Below are 11016 nucleotides of genomic sequence, written 5' to 3'. Positions count from 1 at the left end.
GTTGAACCATCCTTTCATTGATTGTCTTTTCTGTATGTTGTTGGATTTTGCTTGCTAGTATTTCGTTGAGGCTTTCTGCATCTATTTTTATTATGTTGCATCCTTATCTAGCTTAAGTAGCAGGATTATTCTGGTCTTGTAGAATGAGTTAGGAAGAATTTCCTCTGCTTCAATATTTTGGAATAGTTTAGAAGAATTTGTATTAATTGGAATAATTCAGCCTGTGAAGCCATCCAGTCCAGAACTTTTCTGTGTTGGCAGATTTTGTATTACTACTTCAATTTCATTACATGTTACTGACCTGTGCAGGTTTTTCGTTTCTTCCTGGTTCAATCTTGGTACATTGTGTGTATGAAGGAATGTATCCATTTCCTTTAGGTTTTCAAATTTATTGGCATATAGTTGTTAATAATAGTCTCTGATGACCCTTTATATTACTGTGATATCCATTGTAATATTTCCTTTTTATGTTTGTTTCTGATTTTATTTATTTGGGTCTTCTCTCTTAGTCTAGTTAACTTTTACAGGATAGAAATCAATTGTATCTCTCTTGGACAAAATTACTTTGCATTTCTATAGATAAAAATTACTTGCATTACTATCAGTTTCCTACAGCTTGATTTGTGGAGCTGGCCCCACAGAGATATAAACTAACCTAGTTAATAGAAAGATGATCAAAAGTACATGTATATAGAGCCATATAATTCCCAGAGAATTCAATAGCAAATGTCAAGTGCTCCACTCCACCCAGTACTTTTTTTCTTCTTTTGCCTGTTTTCTTAGCCTGGACAATGTTTCATGGCAGTTGTCAAATACATAGTCGGACTATGCAAAATAATTCCATGTTTAATAATCCCCATTGACACTCTCTCCGAAAACTTTTCTTCATTTAAAGTGGAAAGTAGTTTGGCATATTTCAGAGCCAGAAACGTTTTGTATGATTCTATATTGGTTTCTCTGTGTGTGTGTGTGTGTCATTTTTTCTTTTTGCTGTTCTCACAATAAAATTATGTTGAGCAAATTACTCTTTATGACTTTCCATTGAGTTCATCCTATGCATCTCAATATCTTCACCCACCTCTCTATCTGATGAATGATATTCCTGAATTATGTTTTGCTTCTTGCTGTACCAGTCAGCAGCACCAATTTGGAGATCCTAGAAAATTAAAATATCATGTCTTACAACGCTTATTTATGCTATAAGTTAAATGTTCTCTGGGATCAGACATATGACCAGTGTCTAAAAATTTATCCCATACATTTCTATATCATTATTTTATATTTTCTTTTTATACCTCTTACCACTTTTCCCCTCTGACCATCATAGCCACCTTTAACTCTCCCAAGTGTGTTACTGACTTATCTACTCCTACAATTGGGAAACTGATTCAGAGTAATAGCTTAAATTCAGCTAAATCCAATGTATAATCCTGCTCTGGCTTATGTTCCTGTCACATTTCCCTACTTTCTTTATATTGCAGAAAGTCTCTTATAACCATTGAATCTTATAGCTAAATAAAACTAGCAGAAAGTTAGCCTATACTCCAACAAATATCAATCACTAACATCTACTGTGGTAGGCAGAATAATGACTACCCACCTCAAAGATTTCCACATCCAAATTCCCAGAACCTGCGACTTTGTTAACTTTTGTACAAAAGAGACATTGCAGATGTGATTGAACTAAAAGTTTTGAGATGGAGAGATTATCCTAGATTACCAGGGGCGTTCAATGCAATCACAAGACTCTTGAAAAGAAGGTAGAAGAGTCAGAGTCAGAAAAGAAGACAAAAGTAAAGGGGTGTGTGTGTGTATGTGTGTGTGCATGTGTGTGTGTGAGAGAGAGAGAGAGAGATTTGAAGATGGAACTTTTGGAGAGGAAACAATTCTTCTCTACCCGTTCAGTGTCTCTAGCTGGGCTAGAGTTAACCTGACATAAAATAGATTAACAGGAGGAAAGCATACAGGTTTAATAAATTTTTACTTGAAAGCCTTCACAACAGAATGAATACCTGAAGAAGTGATTAGAGCATAAAGTTTTTATAACTTTTAGATAAATGATAAATTTATGAAGAAATAAGAAGACAAAGGAGTTGGGGTGAAGGGTAGTGAATTATGAGGAATTGGCTAGGAGATGTATGAGGTGATGGGGCTAGGATAAGATCAGGGTTATTTTAGTAAGTGTGTTTGTATACATTCGTTTCATCCTCAACCCTCAGTCTTTGGTGATAGCATGGTCTCTTCTCAGTGCGCCTTTCTAATAGGAAGTTTTATGGCCTGTTCTTAGGTATAAAGAAGCAGATCAAAGAGCCTGTCCTGTATGTACTGTTTCTCAAGTGACTTCAGCTAAAAATCAAAATGCCAAAGCAGCACATTTTGGGATGGCGTGTCCTTAACTCTTCACTAACCCTACACTGCCAGCCTTGAAGTTGGAGGACAAGGTCATGAGTCAAGGAATGCAAGGAGACTCTGGAAGCTGGAAAATGTAAGGAAACACAATTTTCTCCCACTATCTCCAGAAGGAACACAACTCCACCATTACTGGATGCTCTTCTAAGCCACTAAGTTTGTGGTCATTTGTTAGAGCTGTAATAAGAAACTGATACTGGGGTCAAAAATTTGAACACATATAGTAACAGGAAATCACCATTTTCTAAAGCAATGTGTTCCATTATGTCTGCAAATACAGGAAATTCTTTAAATTGAGCTGAATTCTGATGTAAATGTTAAACTTCTTCCTAAATTGGCAACTACCGACTTGGTGTCATTAACTTCACACCCAATGCCTGCACCTTTCCAGAGTGCTGCTATTTTGTATGTCTTACCATTGTTTTCTCAGCCTTCCAATTCAAAACAAAACAAAACAAAACAAAAATTTCTATGTTTGTAATTTTTTCTTTGTGAGAATCGTGGTGTTCTATATATCCAATTTTCTGTTGTTTTCTTTGTTTCCATTTCCACTATCCTGGTGCAAGCATCTTCCCTAGGCTATGTCACTATGCTAATCTCTGAACTCTTCACCTTGTCTTTAGTCTGAGGCTTCTCCACAATTCAGTCTATGTGCTGCTGCCAGGAATATCCTAAGTCACTAATTGCAAGTCATTACTTTTCTTAAAGCATATTTTCCCTGTTGCAAGATCCCCATTGCTTATAAGATATTAAGCTTTTCTACCTAACTCTAGGGTGCCTGTGTAATGTCCCCCTGTGGGGCTGGCTCCACAGGCATGTGATTTGTGCAGTGGGCGGAACCGCACACTTAGAAGTGCTTGCTGAATACTCTGCTGTCACTGTCTTGAAGTTCTTAATTTTGGAAGAAACATCCAGCATTTCCATTTTGCACTGGGCCCCCAAATGATGTAGCTTGTTCTGCCCCACAGTTTCTCCATATTTTATTCTGTAATCCCATGTTAATATTACCTTATTTCAGGAAAGCAAGCATGCTTCTTGTCCATAGAATCTACTCTCTTTAGGTCAATTCTTGTATCTTAACTGTTGCTATTTTCTTCCCTGGAATGCTCTTGCTCCTTCATGTCATAGGCTCAGCTCAAGGACTATGATTGTGCCAATAGTAAAGCACTGTACATAATCTGAGCAATTTTTTTTTTTTTTGAGATGGCATCTCACTCTGTTGCCCAGGTTGGAGTGAAATGGTGCGAGCTTGGCTCACTGCAACCTCCGCCTCCAGAGTTCAAGCAATTCTCCTGCTTTGGTCTCCTGGTTAGTTGGGATTACAGGCGCACACCACCACGCCCAGCTAAATTTTGTATTTTTAGTAGAGATGAGGTTTCATCATGTTGTCCAGGCTGGTTTCGAACTCCCGAACTCAGGTGATCTGCTCACCCAGGCCTCCCAAAGTGTTCGCATTACAGGTGTGAGCCACCGCAACTGGCCTAGCCTATGCTTCTTAAAAATTATTTCTTTTTCTTGTTCTTTACCTTCTTCCTCTCCTTCTAGCTGGCCTTATCAAATAAACTTTATCCGCTTTCTTCCACTTTCACTAATTTTTCTTCTTTGGATTTATTTTGCACATGACTGTTCTGTAATTACTTCATAAACTTCATCAGTGTCTCCCTATCTATGTCAAAATTGTGTAAAGACAATAACTTGTCTTGCCCTATTGTGTATGTACTCACCTCAGAGCGAGGATAGAACTCCTGTGTACAAGTAATGCTTATTTGCTAATGCATTAACTATCTACCAATATTTTTCTTGCCACTAAATAACCTAAAAATAAGGGAAGTTGCTTATAGGAAAGATGAGCCAGTAAGCCCAGGAAAGTCATTTACTTGCTTAACTCCCACAAAATTATATTAATTTCCTGATTTCTTCTGCATTAAAAAGAGTAGAGTTTTTTAGCACCTGTCATTGAAACATAATGACTATTTTTTTTTCCTTGAAGCCATAAGGTTCCCCAAATCCACTTAAAGGTGAATTTGTATATTCTTTTGAATATGAGGAATTACATTTATCTATTTGCCAAACATAACAAAATGAATGATGGGTTTATATAAAAGTTTAAACATAATATATGTACATACATGTTCACACATACTACACAATTGTGGCTATGGCAACAAAATGTAGGTGGGATAGCTCCTCTCCATTTCCTTATAAAGTCAAATAATGCTTCCCCTTTTGGATATCACTGTATATGTGAAGTGTAAGATTTTTATCTGTAATTTGCCCTCTATTGTTGCTTATAATAATGGAGGGCCATTGGTTAAAGGGAGAATCAAACTTGAGAAGCTATGCTTTGGACAGAACTTACTTTCAAAATAATGGATTTGGAGAAGAAAGTTGAAGGGTAACAAGATGGAAAAGCACCTAGGAATTTTCAGTTACCTTTGGTGAATAGATTTTTCCTCTGATGCTAACCATTTTATTGTAAAAGACCTGCTCATGTAAGTGAGATTGAGTAGGAGGCCAGGCTAGGCCATTTGGAAGGTAAGATAATGAAAATAAAGGGTCACAAAAGCTCAGGATGGCAAAAGTACACAGAGGAAGAAAAATTTTAAAGTGGGTCTCCTATTTAAAACACCACTATGCTTTAGAGAATGTTTTCATCTTATTATTTAAAAGAAGTATTACTAGCTTATCCAAATATACTCTCTTATAGGTTCAGTGTTTCTTATTTTGAAAGAACATAGCTGAAATCGATCTAGAGTCAACTTGGTTGATTAATTTGTGGTGAATTTACGCATTTTCTATGTGATTCAGCCATCTTTTAATTTTTAACCTGACCATTTAAAATGTCCTTTTATTTGTTGTCATATTGATTTACACAATAATCGACTATTAAACGACTTCCTAGAGAAAGAGAAGAGGCAGATTTTATATATTAAAAATTTAGGAGACTACAAAACTTTTAAATATCAATGTTATCATTAACAACAGAGACTGGCAGAGGAATATAGTCAAAACATTGAATATAAACCCTAACATTTGGTGTTAATAAAAATAAATGTAAATTCTTTATAGTCAATGACTTTTTTTAATTAATGGAAAAATCACTGTACTTGGAGTCAGAAAACCTGAATTTGGTTCTTAGATCTGATATCTAAATTGATGACCTTAAGTAGGTTTCCTTATAAGTCATCTTTATAACCATCCCATACCCTTTCTTTTGAAGATTAAATGAAAGACCCCTTGTGAAAGCTGTTGTTATTTTAAGTGTGAGGTGGTGGTATCAGGAATAGGACTGAGAAGAGGAATTTTTTGCTAAAATGAGAGGAGTATTCAGATATTAAAACTGGTAAAATAAGCTTCCATCTTTGGATGTGAACATCCGCAAGTTCAACTCTGTTACTCACTTGAGATTTTGAGAAACTGATAAAACTTTTCTATTTGGGGTCTGTAAAATACTACACAGCATTTCTCAATTCCTAAAATATGAAAGAAACTCACTAAAGGTGAGTGGCTTGAGGCTACTGCCGAAAATTTTCAGTATTGCTTACCTTAGAATGCCCTTTCTCTCTTTAAAAAAACAAGCAAACAAAAAAACAAACCTTGGTTTTTCTTTATTTTATTTTATTTTATTATTTTATTTTATTTTTATTTTGAGACAGAGTTTTGCTGTGTCACCCAGGCTGGAGTGCAGTGGTGTGATCTCGATTCATTGCAACCTCTGCTTCTCAGGCTCACGCGATTCTCCTGCTTCACTCTCCTGAGCAGCTGGGATTACCGCTACCTGCCACCATGCCTGGTTAACTTTTGTATTTTTAGTAGAGAGAGGATTTTGCCATATCGGCCTGGTTGGTCTGGAACTCATGACCTCAAGTGATCTGCTCACCTAGACCTCCCAAAGTGCTGGGATTACAGGCATAGTAAGCCACTGCTCCTGGTCTTTTTTTTTTTTTTTTTTTTTTTTGAGTTACAGATTTTCCTAATGTTTCTAGAAAGTACAAGTTAAAACTAAGGAAAAAGAAGGGCTTTTAACAAGATGTTATACTTGAAGAGGAAAGGTCAACCAGTCTTTTTTATTTCAGTACAATGAAAAACCCAGGAATATGAAAACAACGAGCATTATTCTCTGGTAAACACACTCACACCGGTTACCCCAGTACTCCCCCACAGTTAGAAGTTCCTTTCCTTCAAAAAATAAAAATCTCTGTTGCACGTACTCTTTCTTTCGTTTTTGATCTAAGCAGTTAATGCCTGACTTTTGGGTGTCCTGCAATCACAGCTGGTAGGCGAAACGATCCAGGGTAGGAACTTGAGAAGGGCTGCTACCAGTAGTTTTGTTACCTCCCTCTTCTCACTCCCACACTTCTTGCTCTTGCCCTTCCGACTGCGTTGTGATTTTGCTCATTTTCTCTTAATTCCTCTTATTCCTATGTAAGAGTTCTTTCTCTTGCTACTGTAGATAATTCTTCTACTATACTTACTAAATATTTAAATAGGAAAACTATTGAACTTGTGTGTTAATTTTATATTCAGCCATCTTGGTGAATTTTATCTTGTATATAATGGAAAGCAATCTCTGGCTTTGGTGCACAGCAACAACATTAAAACTCTGTACAAACAGAAATTATTTCAGTATGGTCACAAAAGGGATCTATGTTTCACTTAGTGTTTTAAATTAAGAAATTTCAGATTTGATTTTACTTTTCTCTCACTTTGAGTTATCCAATGCCATCCCAAGTAACCCTCTGAGGGTACAATGCCAACGTTCCTTATCCACTTCAAATTATTTTATGGTAGCAGCTCTTTGCTCACCTAGAATTTCACTACTAGTGAGTACTTGGTCTAAGGAAAGAATTAGGAGGCTCCATTATCTCTCTGACACTATATAACAAGAACCTCCAATTTTTCCAAATCTAAATTCCTTTTAGCTACCTCAGCTTTTATCCAACACCACATTTTATACATTTCCTTGAAGTTCTGTTTCCTACACCTAACTCCCTGGGACTGCTTTTGTGAACCAAGATGATTTGCCAATAACAAAAACCAACTTAAGCAAAATTAAAACAAAAAGTAGATTTTATTGAAAAGATGCTAGGTATCTCAGAATCAAAGGGTCATCAAATAAACAGGCTATAGGAAACATGGTAGTCAGTTCTGGAGATTCTGCCTTTATTTCTTTCTTCCTTCTTTCCTTCTTTTTCCTTTTCTCTGTTTTAGGGGTTAAATATTAATTTTCATCATCCAAATGCTTTCCTCTTGTACTATTGCAGTCATTAACCTCCTCCTCATCCCCTGACAAGCACTCATCCACTTTCCAACTCTAGCTTTGAGGGCAATCTTACAGAAATATAGACTCTTATGTCTGGATTATTTCATTTAGCCTAATTCTTTTGAGATTCATCCATGTTGTTGCATCTATCAGTATTCCATTCATTTTAATTGTTGAGTAGTATTTCATTATATAAATAAAATCATATTTTGTTTTTCTAATATATTCAAATTTGGAATGTTTCCAGTTTTTAGTTATTCTGAGTAAAACTATTAGGAACATTTGAGTGCAGTATTTTTGTGAGTTATGTTTCCTTTTTCCTGGGTAAACATCTGAAAGTAGGTTGATGTATAGTAAGTTCATTATATTTTTGCCTATACAACAAACTGCCATACTAATTACCAAAGATGTTGTATCATTTTGCACTCCAATGAGAAATATCTGAAAGTTCCATTTGTTTGACATTTGGTGGTGTTGGTCTTCTTTAATGTTAGCCATTCAAGTAGATTCTAGTGGTATTTTATTGTAGTTTTAGTTTGTATTTCTCTAATGCTGAATAATGTTAAGTATCATTCATGTGGCTATTAGTCATCTTTATATTTTCATTGGTGAAGTATCCAATCTTTGGTTTATTTTTTTCAATGGTTTGTTAGTTTAAATATCAAATGGTGAACATTTTTCACATACTCTAGTTAAAGGTCTTTTGACAGATTGTATGTTTTCCAAATATTTTCTTCCAAAATGCGGCTTGTCTTTTCATTTTCGTGTCTTTTTATTTGGATGAATTCCAACTTATCAGTCTCTTATTTTATTGTCATGCTTTTTGAGTTCCCTTTAAAGATAATTTTGCAAACCTAAAGCCACTTAGCCTCTTTTTTATATTTCTTCCAGGAGGATTGCGGTTTTTGTTTTGATATATTCACTTGATTTAATTTGATATATACACTGAGGTAAGGGTCACAGTTTATTTTTTTAACAGAAATACATAAATATTTTAACATGTTGAAAATATTCATTACTTATTGAGTTGCCTTTGCAGCTTTGTTGAAAATTGTTTAATTTAATATACTGAGTTGATTTCTAGAGTCTCTATTTTGTCCCATTAAACTTTGTTGGAAGACAGTTATTCATGGATTTTTATGAGTTTCTTGAATTTTTGCCCTTTCTTAAAAAGAGGTACTGACAACTTTCATTCCAGACTATCTAAAAATGTTTGTACAATGAATAGTCTTGAGAGAGAGATAGTGTTTTATTTTAGAGCAAAAGGCTCTTCGTTGTTTTGTTTTGCTGTTCAGTATAACAAGGTAATTGTCTCCCATCAAGGCAAACATTGCATTGGTTTGCTTTCAGCGTAGTATGAAAAATTAAGGTTCCTAAGTGTGAGGTTCACCTGTTGTGGTACAAAAGCAGCACATTATCAGCATTCAATTATGCTTACTTGCCTCATCACCATGGGACTTGGAGTGCATGTTAAATCTCTGCAAATGTGAAGTTCAAGATGCCTTCTCTGCTACGAAGGATAAGGCCTTCTCCCACCCCCTCCCCTTTTTTTTTTTAATAAAAAGGCTCCTGTATTCTGCCAGCATCATTGAAACTGTGATACGTTAACTTGTTAACTTGTAAAAACAGTAAAAATTCAGATATTCTGCAGTTCTAGACTATCTGTATATCTTATATCTATTCTTGTGTTAATTACTATAGCATTATAAAAGCAACAGCATATAAGGTGAATCTTCCAACTTTATTTTTCTTTTTAGAAATTATGTAGGTTATTCTAGGCTTTTTGCATTTCCTTGTGAATCTTAGAATCAGCTTATTAAGTTTTACCAAAAAGTCTTACTTGGGTTTTGATTTGGATTTTGTTGAATCTGTACATAAATTTAGAGAGAACTGACATTTTAACAATATTGAATCCTTCAATCCTTGAATATGGTGTATCTTACATATATTTAAGTCTTTTGAAATGTATCAAGAGCATTTTGTAGATTTCAATGTATAAAATTTCAATATTTTGTTGATCTTACTCCTGTACATTTCATACTTTGATGCTATTGTAAATAACCATATTTTTAAATTTAAATTTCTGACTTATTTACTACTAGTACCTATATAGATAATTGAGTTGTGTGTATTTACCTTGTATCCTGTTATCTTGCTTAACTTATACATTTTAGCAACTTTTCCATAGATTCCTTAAGATTTCCTAAGTGCATAAGCATGTCAAATGTGAGTTAAAATAGTTTTGTTTCTTCGATTTCAAATTACATGCCTATTATTTCTTTCTCTTATCTTATTCCACTGGCTAGGAGTTGTAGAACAACATTAAATGGAAGTGGAGTGAGCAGAAATCTGAACCTTGTTACCAATAGTAGGGGGAAATGATTTGACATTTTACCATTAATTACAATGTTAGGTTTAGATTTTTAATAGATATCTTTTATGGCTTTGAGGGATTTGCTTTTAAGTTTTTCTTGGTGTTCTTTATTATGTTGAATTTTATCAAATAGCTTTTTGCATCTATTGAAATTATTATATTAATTTTCCTTTGTAATATTTTAATATTACTTGAATTATAACAACAGATTAAGTGTTACATTAACGTGGCATTCCTGTGATGCACTCTACTCCTTCTTGTTGCTTTATTTTTCTATATGTCTGGATTTTTCCTGAAATATGCTAATGAATTTTTACATCTATGTTAATGAATACTTTTGATCAGTAGTTTTCCTTTTGAATAATGTCTTTGGTTTTAATAACCAGATGATGCTGGATTTATAAAATGGTTAGGAAATGCCCCATGTTTTTCTGTTTTCTGGAAAAGGTTGTCTTTTTATTCTTTTTCTTATTATTAACTTTTATTTTAAGTTCAGGTGTATGTGTGCAAATTTGTTAAATAGGTAAACTCATGAAATGGGCATTTGTTGTACAGATTATTTCATCACCCAGGTATTAAGCCTAGTACCCATTAGTTATTTTCCCTGATCCTCTTCCTCCTACCCCTCTCTACCTTCTGGTAGACCCCCATGTCTGCTGTTCCTCTCTATGCATTCAGGTGTTCTTATCACTTAGCTCCCACACTCGTAAGTGTGATCATGCAGTATTTGGTTTTCTGTTCCTACATTAGTTCGCTAATGATAATGGCCTTCAGCTCCATCCATGTTCTTGCAAAGGACACAATCATGTGCTTTTTAATGACAGCATAGTATTCAATGGCACATATGTACCACATCTCTTTATCCAGTCTATATTGATTCTTCCTATCCATGAGCATGGTATGTTCTTCCATTTGTTTGTGTCCTCTTTTATTTCACTGAGCAGTGGTTTGTAGTTCTCCTTGAAGAAGT

Source organism: Mandrillus leucophaeus, unplaced genomic scaffold, assembly GCF_000951045.1.
Source record: "Mandrillus leucophaeus isolate KB7577 unplaced genomic scaffold, Mleu.le_1.0 Scaffold110, whole genome shotgun sequence".
Lineage (NCBI taxonomy): Eukaryota > Metazoa > Chordata > Mammalia > Primates > Cercopithecidae > Mandrillus > Mandrillus leucophaeus.
This window is presented reverse-complemented; position numbering follows the sequence as displayed.